Below are 9,750 nucleotides of genomic sequence, written 5' to 3' on the forward strand. Positions count from 1 at the left end.
TGTGGGAACACCAGACCTTGAGCAGAGACCCACTTCCCCTTCTGCCTGGGAGTAGGCAGCTATAAGACAATGTTTAGTAAAAACATGTTTACTAAAAACGATACAATAAGTTCCTGGCCACTTCCCCTTCTGCCTGGGAGTAGGCAGCTGTAAGACAATGTTTAGTAAAAACCTGTTTACTAAAAATGATACAATAAGTTCCTGGGAAAGGCCTTCCCACGGAAACCGCCCTGACCTCGACCTTGTCCAGAGACTAACCGCACCTTCAAAAACCCACACACATCCACCTCTGGTGTCAGAGCAGAACCAGCCAGGGGAGAGGAGAGAGCAGAAGCTTCTCTGGTGGGAGCTTTTCTTAGGAAGTTTTTCTTGAACCTTTTTGGAGCCTGTTTAAAGTTTTCTTTATATCATTGAACGAGTCTCTGTGTTATCAATACCCGACACCCTCCGCACGTTCTCGGACACAGGCCGCGCAGCAGACGTGACAATTGGAGGTCCCACCGAGATCGTGAAAGCGAGGTAAGTGGACGGGGTTAAGAAACTATGGGGAATAGTTCCGGGAAGCTAGAATCATTACAGTATCAACTAAAAAAGTTACTTGGAGAACAGGGGACTATAACCATGGAAGGCTTTCTAAAATGGATTGAACGTGCAAGTCCATGGTTCATTATTGGGGGAGGCTTAAATGTCCCAGATTGGGAGGATGTTCGCCATGATTTTCAGAGAGCCAGTTGTGGTGGCACACACAGGTAGGATTTGCTGAAGGAGGCAGAGGCAGGAGGATCACAAGTTAAGAAAAGAAAAGAAAAAAAAAGGGGTAAAATAAGAAATAAAATAAAAAATCTCCAGTCTTTCGCCTGATCCACTGGGGTCAGAAAAGTAAAGGGGAACTGAGAGATCTAAAAGGCTGGCCAGTAAGGCTATGTGGATGTGTTACAAAGGGGTCCCAAGCTAGGGGTACCGGATTAAATCTCCAGGCCTTCGCCTGACCAAGGTCAGGAAAGTAAGGGGACCCTGAGAGATCACCCTAGGTTGGAGGGTGGATTGGATTAAATCTCCAGGCCTTCGCCTGACACCAAGGTCAGGAAAGAAAGGGGAACCTGAGAGATCACCCTAAGTTAGAGGGTGGATTGGATTAAATCTCCAGGCCTTCACCTGACCAAGGTCAGGAAAGTAAGGGGACCCTGAGAGATCACCCTAGGTTGGAGGGTGGATTGGATTAAATCTCCAGGCCTTCGCCTGACACCAAGGTCAGGAAAGAAAGGGGAACCTGAGAGATCACCCTCAGTTGGAGGATGGATTAAAAGTGAGTAAATTGAAAATTGGTAACAGTTAATAAAGGAGATACTAGTATTAAGTAAAAAAAAAAAAGAAAAAGACAAAGGTATATGAAATGAAAAATTTTGTTTACATTTAAGTTCTATTTTGTGAGTCATCTCTAAAAACTTTTGGCCAAAAGCCTGGCCTCTCTACCTTGCATCTACAGAGTTACAAGGAGTAGGTACGGCTGTACCCCATGACTGTAGCTCAAATGGAGGAATGATAAAAACATATAGGACTTTTTAACCTTTTTAGTTCAAGGATTGGCTAGAGTTGTTCTTTTACATAGATTTCAATTAAGGAAGCTTCATTGCAACAGACTAATCATGACCTAGGGAAAAAGGATGACTAAAAGATACATGTATGTTCTAAATGTATGGTGTGGCCACACCAGTATGTATGAAATGTGATTGTCAATGTGTGAGTGTGAACTGCTAATATGATTAAAAGGATACTTAAATCCCTTCAAAAATAGTTAAGAAGCTACCTAAATTGCTTTAAATATAGCCAAAAGGAACATCCAGCCAGTCTGTTAATGTTTTAACAAAAAAATTTAAGATACAAATGAGGCCTTGTCAGCTAGTGAGAGCTCTACAGGTTAGATTTGGAAAGACTACTCACAGACTTCCAATAATTTTCAAAAGTTATTTGGACACAGTATAGTTTACAATCTTTGAGTGATTTTCAGAAGTTTTTGGGAAATATTTAATGGATATGTCCTTTTTAATGGACATCTACAAATAATCTAAGTAGTAATCCCAATTTACCGAGATAGTCAACCAAGGAGGGTAGACAAATCTTTCTACTGTTATGGTCCAGCTTCAACAGTTCAAAAAAAAAAACAACTTTTTTTTAGAAAAAAAAAAGGGGAAATAATGTCCCCAGTCCCCACATGACTCATCAAATAATACACTCCTCATTTAAAAATTTTATAATGTGAATGCCAGTGAGCTTCAGACAGATTCTGGCATGATGGAACTTGAGCAACCATTGCTCAGGTCAAATGGAGACATCCATACACTAGACAGTGGAGAAGACCCTAATTTGGGGTCGAGGGCATGTTTGTGTTTTCTTGCAGGAAAAGAATAAAGCTTCGACAACTGTCAGACCATTTAGTGAGATACATGGAGCAGAAAAAAACTTGACCTGAGACCATGGGAGCCTACCTAAGCCAGTTTGAGTGAGATCTCCTAAATCAGTGTTCCTGATTCTTGATGTCATCGAATCTAGAGCCCAAGAAAGAGAGAAAACAGTCGGTTCGAGATTTCCAATTTCTCAACAGACCTGCTGCATCAACCTTCCGGACCCATGAGTTTTCATCGTAAAGCCAACAGAGAAAAAAGGACCCATTTAAAGCATTTGGACATTGGTATGGACTATGATGAGTGGCAAAAGCCTCTTTTCAGTATTTAAACAGAACATGGTCACTTAAAATATCAGACTTGATGGTTCCTATTTCTAAAATCACGACTAGGCCAGTGTATTTTTCTGGAGAAATGCAACTTGTCCTAATGCGACAACTATTGTTCATATTTTTCATAATGCTACAGGTGTAACATCAATGATTGTGCCCAATGTATCTGTGCAAGTGCACTTTCTAAATGCTTTCCTGAGCAGATCTTGAAACGATTGAAAACTTTATCAAATTGTAAATGTAAATCACATATGGGTTACCCTTGTAACAAAATGTAAATCACTTGCAGGTTACCTTTGTAACAGATAAAGGCTGGTAGAATGTTATGGCCCAGATCTGGTGATGGGTATGGTGATGGAGAGGCACTATGTCGATGGGGGTCTTGGAAATGGTGGCAATGGCGGTAGGCATTCTGGCTTTATGCCGAGCTCAAACGTGCCTTGTTCCAGAGACAAGAGATCTGTAACCAAGTATTGCTTAGCTTAGCCCATGGCAATCCCGATAGCCATGAAGGTTGGTTACAGATGATTTAAGGTTGGGGTATCTCCGATGACGGGCAACCTGTGGGGAAGACCCCTCCCACCTAAAACAGGGGTTCAAGGTCCCCCAAAGACGGGAAAGGGAGGGTGACCCTACTTGACCTAAGCCAGGAGTGCCTCATTTAAAAATAAAAAGGGGTGAATTGTGGGAACACCAGACCTTGAGCAGAGACCCACTTCCCCTTCTGCCTGGGAGTAGGCAGCTATAAGACAATGTTTAGTAAAAACATGTTTACTAAAAACGATACAATAAGTTCCTGGCCACTTCCCCTTCTGCCTGGGAGTAGGCAGCTGTAAGACAATGTTTAGTAAAAACCTGTTTACTAAAAATGATACAATAAGTTCCTGGGAAAGGCCTTCCCACGGAAACCGCCCTGACCTCGACCTTGTCCAGAGACTAACCGCACCTTCAAAACCCACACACATCCACCTCTGGTGTCAGAGCAGAACCAGCCAGGGGAGAGGAGAGAGCAGAAGCTTCTCTGGTGGGAGCTTTTCTTAGGAAGTTTTTCTTGAACCTTTTTGGAGCCTGTTTAAAGTTTTCTTTATATCATTGAACGAGTCTCTGTGTTATCAATACCCGACACCCTCCGCACGTTCTCGGACACAGGCCGCGCAGCAGACGTGACACTGTGCTTATGCTCATACACAAATAGGCACCATTATCATTGAGTGTCCTGGTCCTAAACAAGAGGAGAGTCCCTGCAAATAAGCCATAGGTTTTACATGCGTGTTTCCAAGAGTCTAAATCCAGTCTCCATTGCTGATTTTACACCATTCCTTATGTCACTAACACTGGATAGAATTTCTTCAGATAGATAAAATCACAAACATCCTACTGGCTGTCCAGTAATTTCATGTGGTTCACATATTAAGACTTGCAGAGAGATTCCAGAAATATGCAGCTTTTAAATATCAAAGTCTCTGAAAAAATGGAACTGATACCCGCAAAATTCACACCTATCTCTTAAATATTTTCCTATTGGAATTCATGCTTTGTCCCCGAAATTTCCTGAAGACACACTTTAAGCTTTTTGTCCAATACTAAAATTGTCTGGTCCCAAAAGAGTTACCTAGAGCAGAGATTTTCTCTCTTTACCCAATCTCTATTGTTTTCCCATAACTGAAATTTACCCAAATAGTAACATTATGCATCTTATGGTTTTATAATCTGAAATCTGAGTTCCAAAAATATCTTTTAGTGTTCTGATATATTCCAAAACTAAAAAATTTTACATTTCATGTTATGTGGTGTACTGAAAATACAGGTGTACCAAAATATTACAGATAATAACTTTAAGGCTATATGCATGAGATGCATGAAAAATAAATAAACTCCTGTTTAAAGTGTGTCATGCACAAAACTTAAGTCCAAATGGATCAAAGACCTCAATATAAATCCAACCACACTGAACCTCTTAGAAGACAAAGTGGGTGGTACCCTTGAACGAATTGGTACAGGAGACAGCTTCCTGAACATAACACCAGTAGCACAGACAGTGAGATCAACAATTAATAAATGGGACCTCCTGAAACTGAGAAGCTTCTGTAAAGCAAAGGACACAGTCAGCAAGACAAAAAGGCAGCCCACAGAATGGGAAAAAATATTCACTAATCCCACATCTGACATATGGTTGATCTCCAAAATTTACAAATAAGTCAAGAAGCAAGTCTCCAAAACATCAAAGGACCCAATTAAAAAGTGGGCTGCAGAACTAAATAGAAAGTTTTCAATAGAGGAGTCTAAAATGGCTGAGAAGCACTTGAGAAAGTGCTCAACATCCTTAGCCATCTGGGAAATGCAAATCAAAACAACTCTGAGATACCATCTCACTCCTGTCAGAATGGCTAAAATCAAAAACACCAATGACAATTTATGCTGGAGAGGATGTGGTGAAAAGGGGACACTCCTCCATAGCTGGTGGGAGTGCCAACTGGTTCGGCCACTTTGGAAATCAGTATGGAGTTTCCTCAGAAAAATGGGAATAAACCTACCACAAGACCCAGCAACTCCACTCCTAGGCATATATCCAAAAGATGCCCATTCATACAACAAAGATGTCTGTTCCACTATGTTCATAGCAGCTTTATTTGTAATAGCCAGAACTTGGAAGCAACCTAGATGTCCCTCAACCGAAGAGTGGATAGAGAAAATGTGGTACATTTACACAATGGAGTACTATTCAGCAGAAAAACAATGGAATCTTGAGATTCGCAGGCAAATGGATGACACTAGAAGAAACCATCCTGAGTGAGGTAACCCAGTCACAAAAAGAGAAACATGGCATGTACTCTCTCATATATGGATTTTAGACATAGATCTGGGGAGTGCCAGCCTACAATCCCATGGCCAGAGAGTCTGGGAAACAGAAACTGCATTTAGTGGCTGATCGAAGAAGAGGCAGACTCCCTCAGTTAAGTACTGAGCTGAACTCAAGAAAGCCAGTAACAGAGAGGGAGGACTGATGACCAAAGGGATTAAGACTGGGCTGGTTTAACCCCCAGAAACAGCTGACCTGACAAAGGTTAACTCTTGAATCCCAGGCATCAGCCTGGGAATCCAGCATGGGACTGATCAAGACCCCCTGAATGTGGGTGTCAGTGAGGAGGCCAAGTAATCTATTGAGCCTTGGGCAGCAGATCAGTACCCATCCCAAGTATACACACGGACTTTGGACTCCCTTAGAACAATGTGAGGTGCACTCTCACCCTGAACTCTTGGGGAAGGGTCTAGGCCCTGCTCTATATGAAATGACATACTATGGACACCCCCATGGAGGGCCTCACCCTCCCTGGGGGAATGAGGAGATACCGGAGGGGGGGGTTGGGGATAGTGTACGGGAGGAGGGGAGGGAAAGGGAGAGGGACCTGGAACTGACTTGTGAAGCAACCTTGTTTCTTATCTAAATTTAAACTGGAAAATAAAATTTAAAAAAAAAGAAGAAAAAAAAAGAACAGGCCTTATATCAGTGAAGAAATCATGTCTGGAATGTCTCCCTTTCAAAACCTATGTAAAAATTTATCAGGAACATACAAAATGGTTAAAGAAAAACAAAAAAATTCCAAAGGATATCTGCTGAACTAAGGATGACCCTAAATATAGTTCCTACACGTCACTGAGAAAAATGGACACAGCTGTAACAAAGTGGGTTCCAGCTAAGGGGCAAAGAAGAGTTTAAGGATTATGTTGACCTAGGAGAGCTAAAAAGACACCAACACCAATCTTTCCTTGGAAGAAATAAGATATTCATTACAGAAAGTCTCCATGTACTAGAATGAATCATAAAAGAACATTTTGTCAGTGTACATTTTAAGTATGTTATCCTGTTTACACAAAGATGTGTGGTAAACCAAGTGTAATTCTGATGAAGTGATTAGTAAGTTATTTAAAGATACTCTTGTAAGGAAAGGATGGTTCAGGTTTGATGTGTCATCTTCCCACATTATCTTCCTATGAGGATGTAAGCCTACATATCATTTATAAATTTCCTGACACATCATACAAAGCATGTATGTGTCAAAAAAGCCCATAACTTGGCACAGACTTAGGACTCTGGTTTCTCTTCAGATTGTATACATGTTTCACCTTTTATTTCCATTTTAATGAGTAATATTTTGCCCAATAGAATTATATTTTCCTAATTGTTTGCATTTTTGCTTTTCATGGAAAACAAAGAATTTTCAGAAGTACTAGGAGAAGAAATGCCAGAATCAAAATTGCAAGAGGAGAAAACGTTCAATAAGATTGAAGAAAATCAAGAAGTTTTATGTGAAATTTAAATTTCTCATTTACTATTGTTTGCCTCATAAGTATTGTCATAGGCCTATATGCTACAACATACATTTTTTCTACAATTGTTTATGCAAATTCAACAAAAGTAAAAAAAAGCATCAGAGAAGGTCTAAGTTATACCACAACAACAAAGTCACTTATGGATGCAGAACATGACAACTAGAAAATAGCCTGGTTACCAACTGCAGTGAAAACTGAACACTTCTTAAGAAAGGAAGGCTTCGGATACATTTACTTGATTCATGGTTTAAATTAGATCTATGCAGATAGAATTATGTAAGAGCTCATGCTTATGGCAAATCCTTCCTGGGTTCCTGGGTGTAAAGACTGATATCTGAATTGTAAGATTTTGAGGATAACGTGAACTCTCCAATGAAACTTGACAATGTGTTTTACCTGGACTATATATTTAATCACCGCATGCTTCTGTAACTTCTTTACATACAACATAGGCTCTCAACATCCAGTTAAACATGATTTTACGTGGAAGCTCATAGCCTCTGTCACAGCTCGTCACATCTGTAGATGGACTCTTTATGCTGGTGAAATACAGTGTATGTTCACCATACCTGCAGGAAAGTTGGCAATCAAATAATAAAAACACTGGTATGCATTCAAATCTTCCATAAATAATTTTAACAATTTATAAAAAATAGTTATGCATAATGTAAGATGTAACAAAACCAACTACAAAATGTGTTAAGCCAGCTGCAGATGGTGTGTGTAGTCCTCTCTAACTAACAACAGAAGCCTTGGCATTGCAAAGAATAGGGTGACTCAAACAAAACTATCAACAAGAACACTAAGTTCAGGCTTCTAAGAGAATTTCTCCAAAGCTCATCTTCCTTTCCAACTGGAACGTCTTCTAAAGGCTGCCTTAGTAATGGTCCAGAAACAGTGCACTTATGATGCAGAAAGTACAAAGGAAAACATCTGGCTCACTCATTTCCAAATGGATAGTTGAAAGGATTCTCCCTTGGCAAGATTTGGAAATTAGAACTGTGTCCTGTGGTCTCTTGTTCCAAATTCCAAAGGAAATATAAGCCCACTTGCTTTTGGAGTCTTTTCCGCTCCCAGGCTGTGTACCCCCTACCCTCTATATTTACATGTTTTTCCTGGAACTAACTTAGTTTTTGCAGGAGTTCTTCTTCCACTTGCCCAAATTGAACACTCACAGACATTTCAGCTATGAACTGTTCACAGCCTTCCGTTGTGACTTTCTTGCAGTACCTCAGATCAATATGACTGATATTTGCACAGCGTTTGAAGAACGACAGGCACTGGTCAGTGACATTATTGCAGTCTGATAGGACGATCTCTGTCAGAGACTCCAGTTGTAGTCCTGACTGCAGCATGCCGGGTGATGGAGTGATCAGTGACATCGTTATAGTGACTGAGGTGGAACTTGGAGAGCGGGAGCATATTTTGGATAATGAGCAACAGGGAAGCGTCTGTGATGTCCTCACCAGCCAGGCGCAGTACTACAATGTGCTCCAATTGTCCATCTGACCTGACTTGTTTGATGTCTGTGGAGGGGAACAGGAGATCCCGTATCTGGGCATCCTTTAGTCCTTCTACCCAGTGAACATCCAGGGACCCGAGTAATGGACAACTGGAACCACAGAGGGCTGAGAGAGCAATGCATAAGCAACCCGACAGCACCAAGTCTCGAAGCCCAGGCAGCCGCTGGATGACCAATTTCAGCTACTTCTTAGAGATATTGGTCCAGCTGAGGTCAAGGGAGACAGGCTGTCACTGGATGATGCCTCTCAGCATCAGGGGATTGATGGACTTGCAGTAGTTCAGGTCAATGCGGGTCCACAACTGTTTAACGTAGCATCAGTGCTTCCAGGTTCTGCAGATCTGCATGCAGCCCCACAGGCCTTGGTGTCTGAGGTAGCTGTAATCTGCCATCCACACCTCTGTGAGCACAAAGGGGGCTGCTCCATCATCAAAGGGCAGCGAGTCAGGTGGGGGCTGAAGGGTAGCAGTGGGATCACAATGCGCTCCATCTGGATGTACATAGCTGGGAACGAAAAGGGAGGGGATTGGAAGATTACCCGAGGTGGGCTGCACAGGCCAGGTCCTAGTGGGTGCTGTAACTCCCTAGAGGTACCATTAAGCCTCTTGCTGAAGTGGTAGGGGCGCTTGCAGTGGCTTAGGGGCCTCTTTGACTCCTCATTCTCACTCTCGCGCTTAGACATGATGGGCTGGTGGTTCTCCTGTGCCAAGGTACTCTCTGTCTTTTGGATCTTGTGATTGAGATCCTTGCTTAGTTCTTTGCTCAGCTCCTTTTTGGGAAACTGCCGTTTCCGGAGCATCTTCACCTTATTTATCCTTCTGGGCCTTCAGCCCCTACAGCGCAGGGCCCAGCAGTGAGTGAGCTGGAACGTGACTGGTCACTCTCCCGGGTCATAGGAGGTGCCTCAGGCTGGCCATCTTCTGGTTCCTGCTTGAAGCACCAAAGTGGTTTGTTGGCCAGTCCCAAGTGACCATCGGCGTTCATCAGGATTTTTTCCTGAAAAACTTATCTTCTTTGCACGGTTTTAGCTGTTGCTGGAAGTAAGTGAGCCTGGATCTCCTAAAGGGGCTGAGACTGCTGCCTAGAGGGGGTGTAGAGGAGAGGCAGGAGGAGGAACGGGGACATTTTTGAAGATTCGAGGTTGGCTTGCATCCACTCAGAT

General features: G+C 42.2%; 1 pseudogene; it reads right to left on the bottom strand.

Moving 5' to 3' along the window:
* Window positions 1–8,187: 8,187 nt before the first annotated feature.
* On the bottom strand, window positions 8,188–9,745 carry LOC121138582 (annotated as a pseudogene).
* Window positions 9,746–9,750: the final 5 nt, after the last annotated feature.

This window comes from Mesocricetus auratus, unplaced genomic scaffold (genome assembly GCF_017639785.1).
Source record: "Mesocricetus auratus isolate SY011 unplaced genomic scaffold, BCM_Maur_2.0 contig_9286_pilon_obj, whole genome shotgun sequence".
Taxonomy (NCBI): domain Eukaryota; kingdom Metazoa; phylum Chordata; class Mammalia; order Rodentia; family Cricetidae; genus Mesocricetus; species Mesocricetus auratus.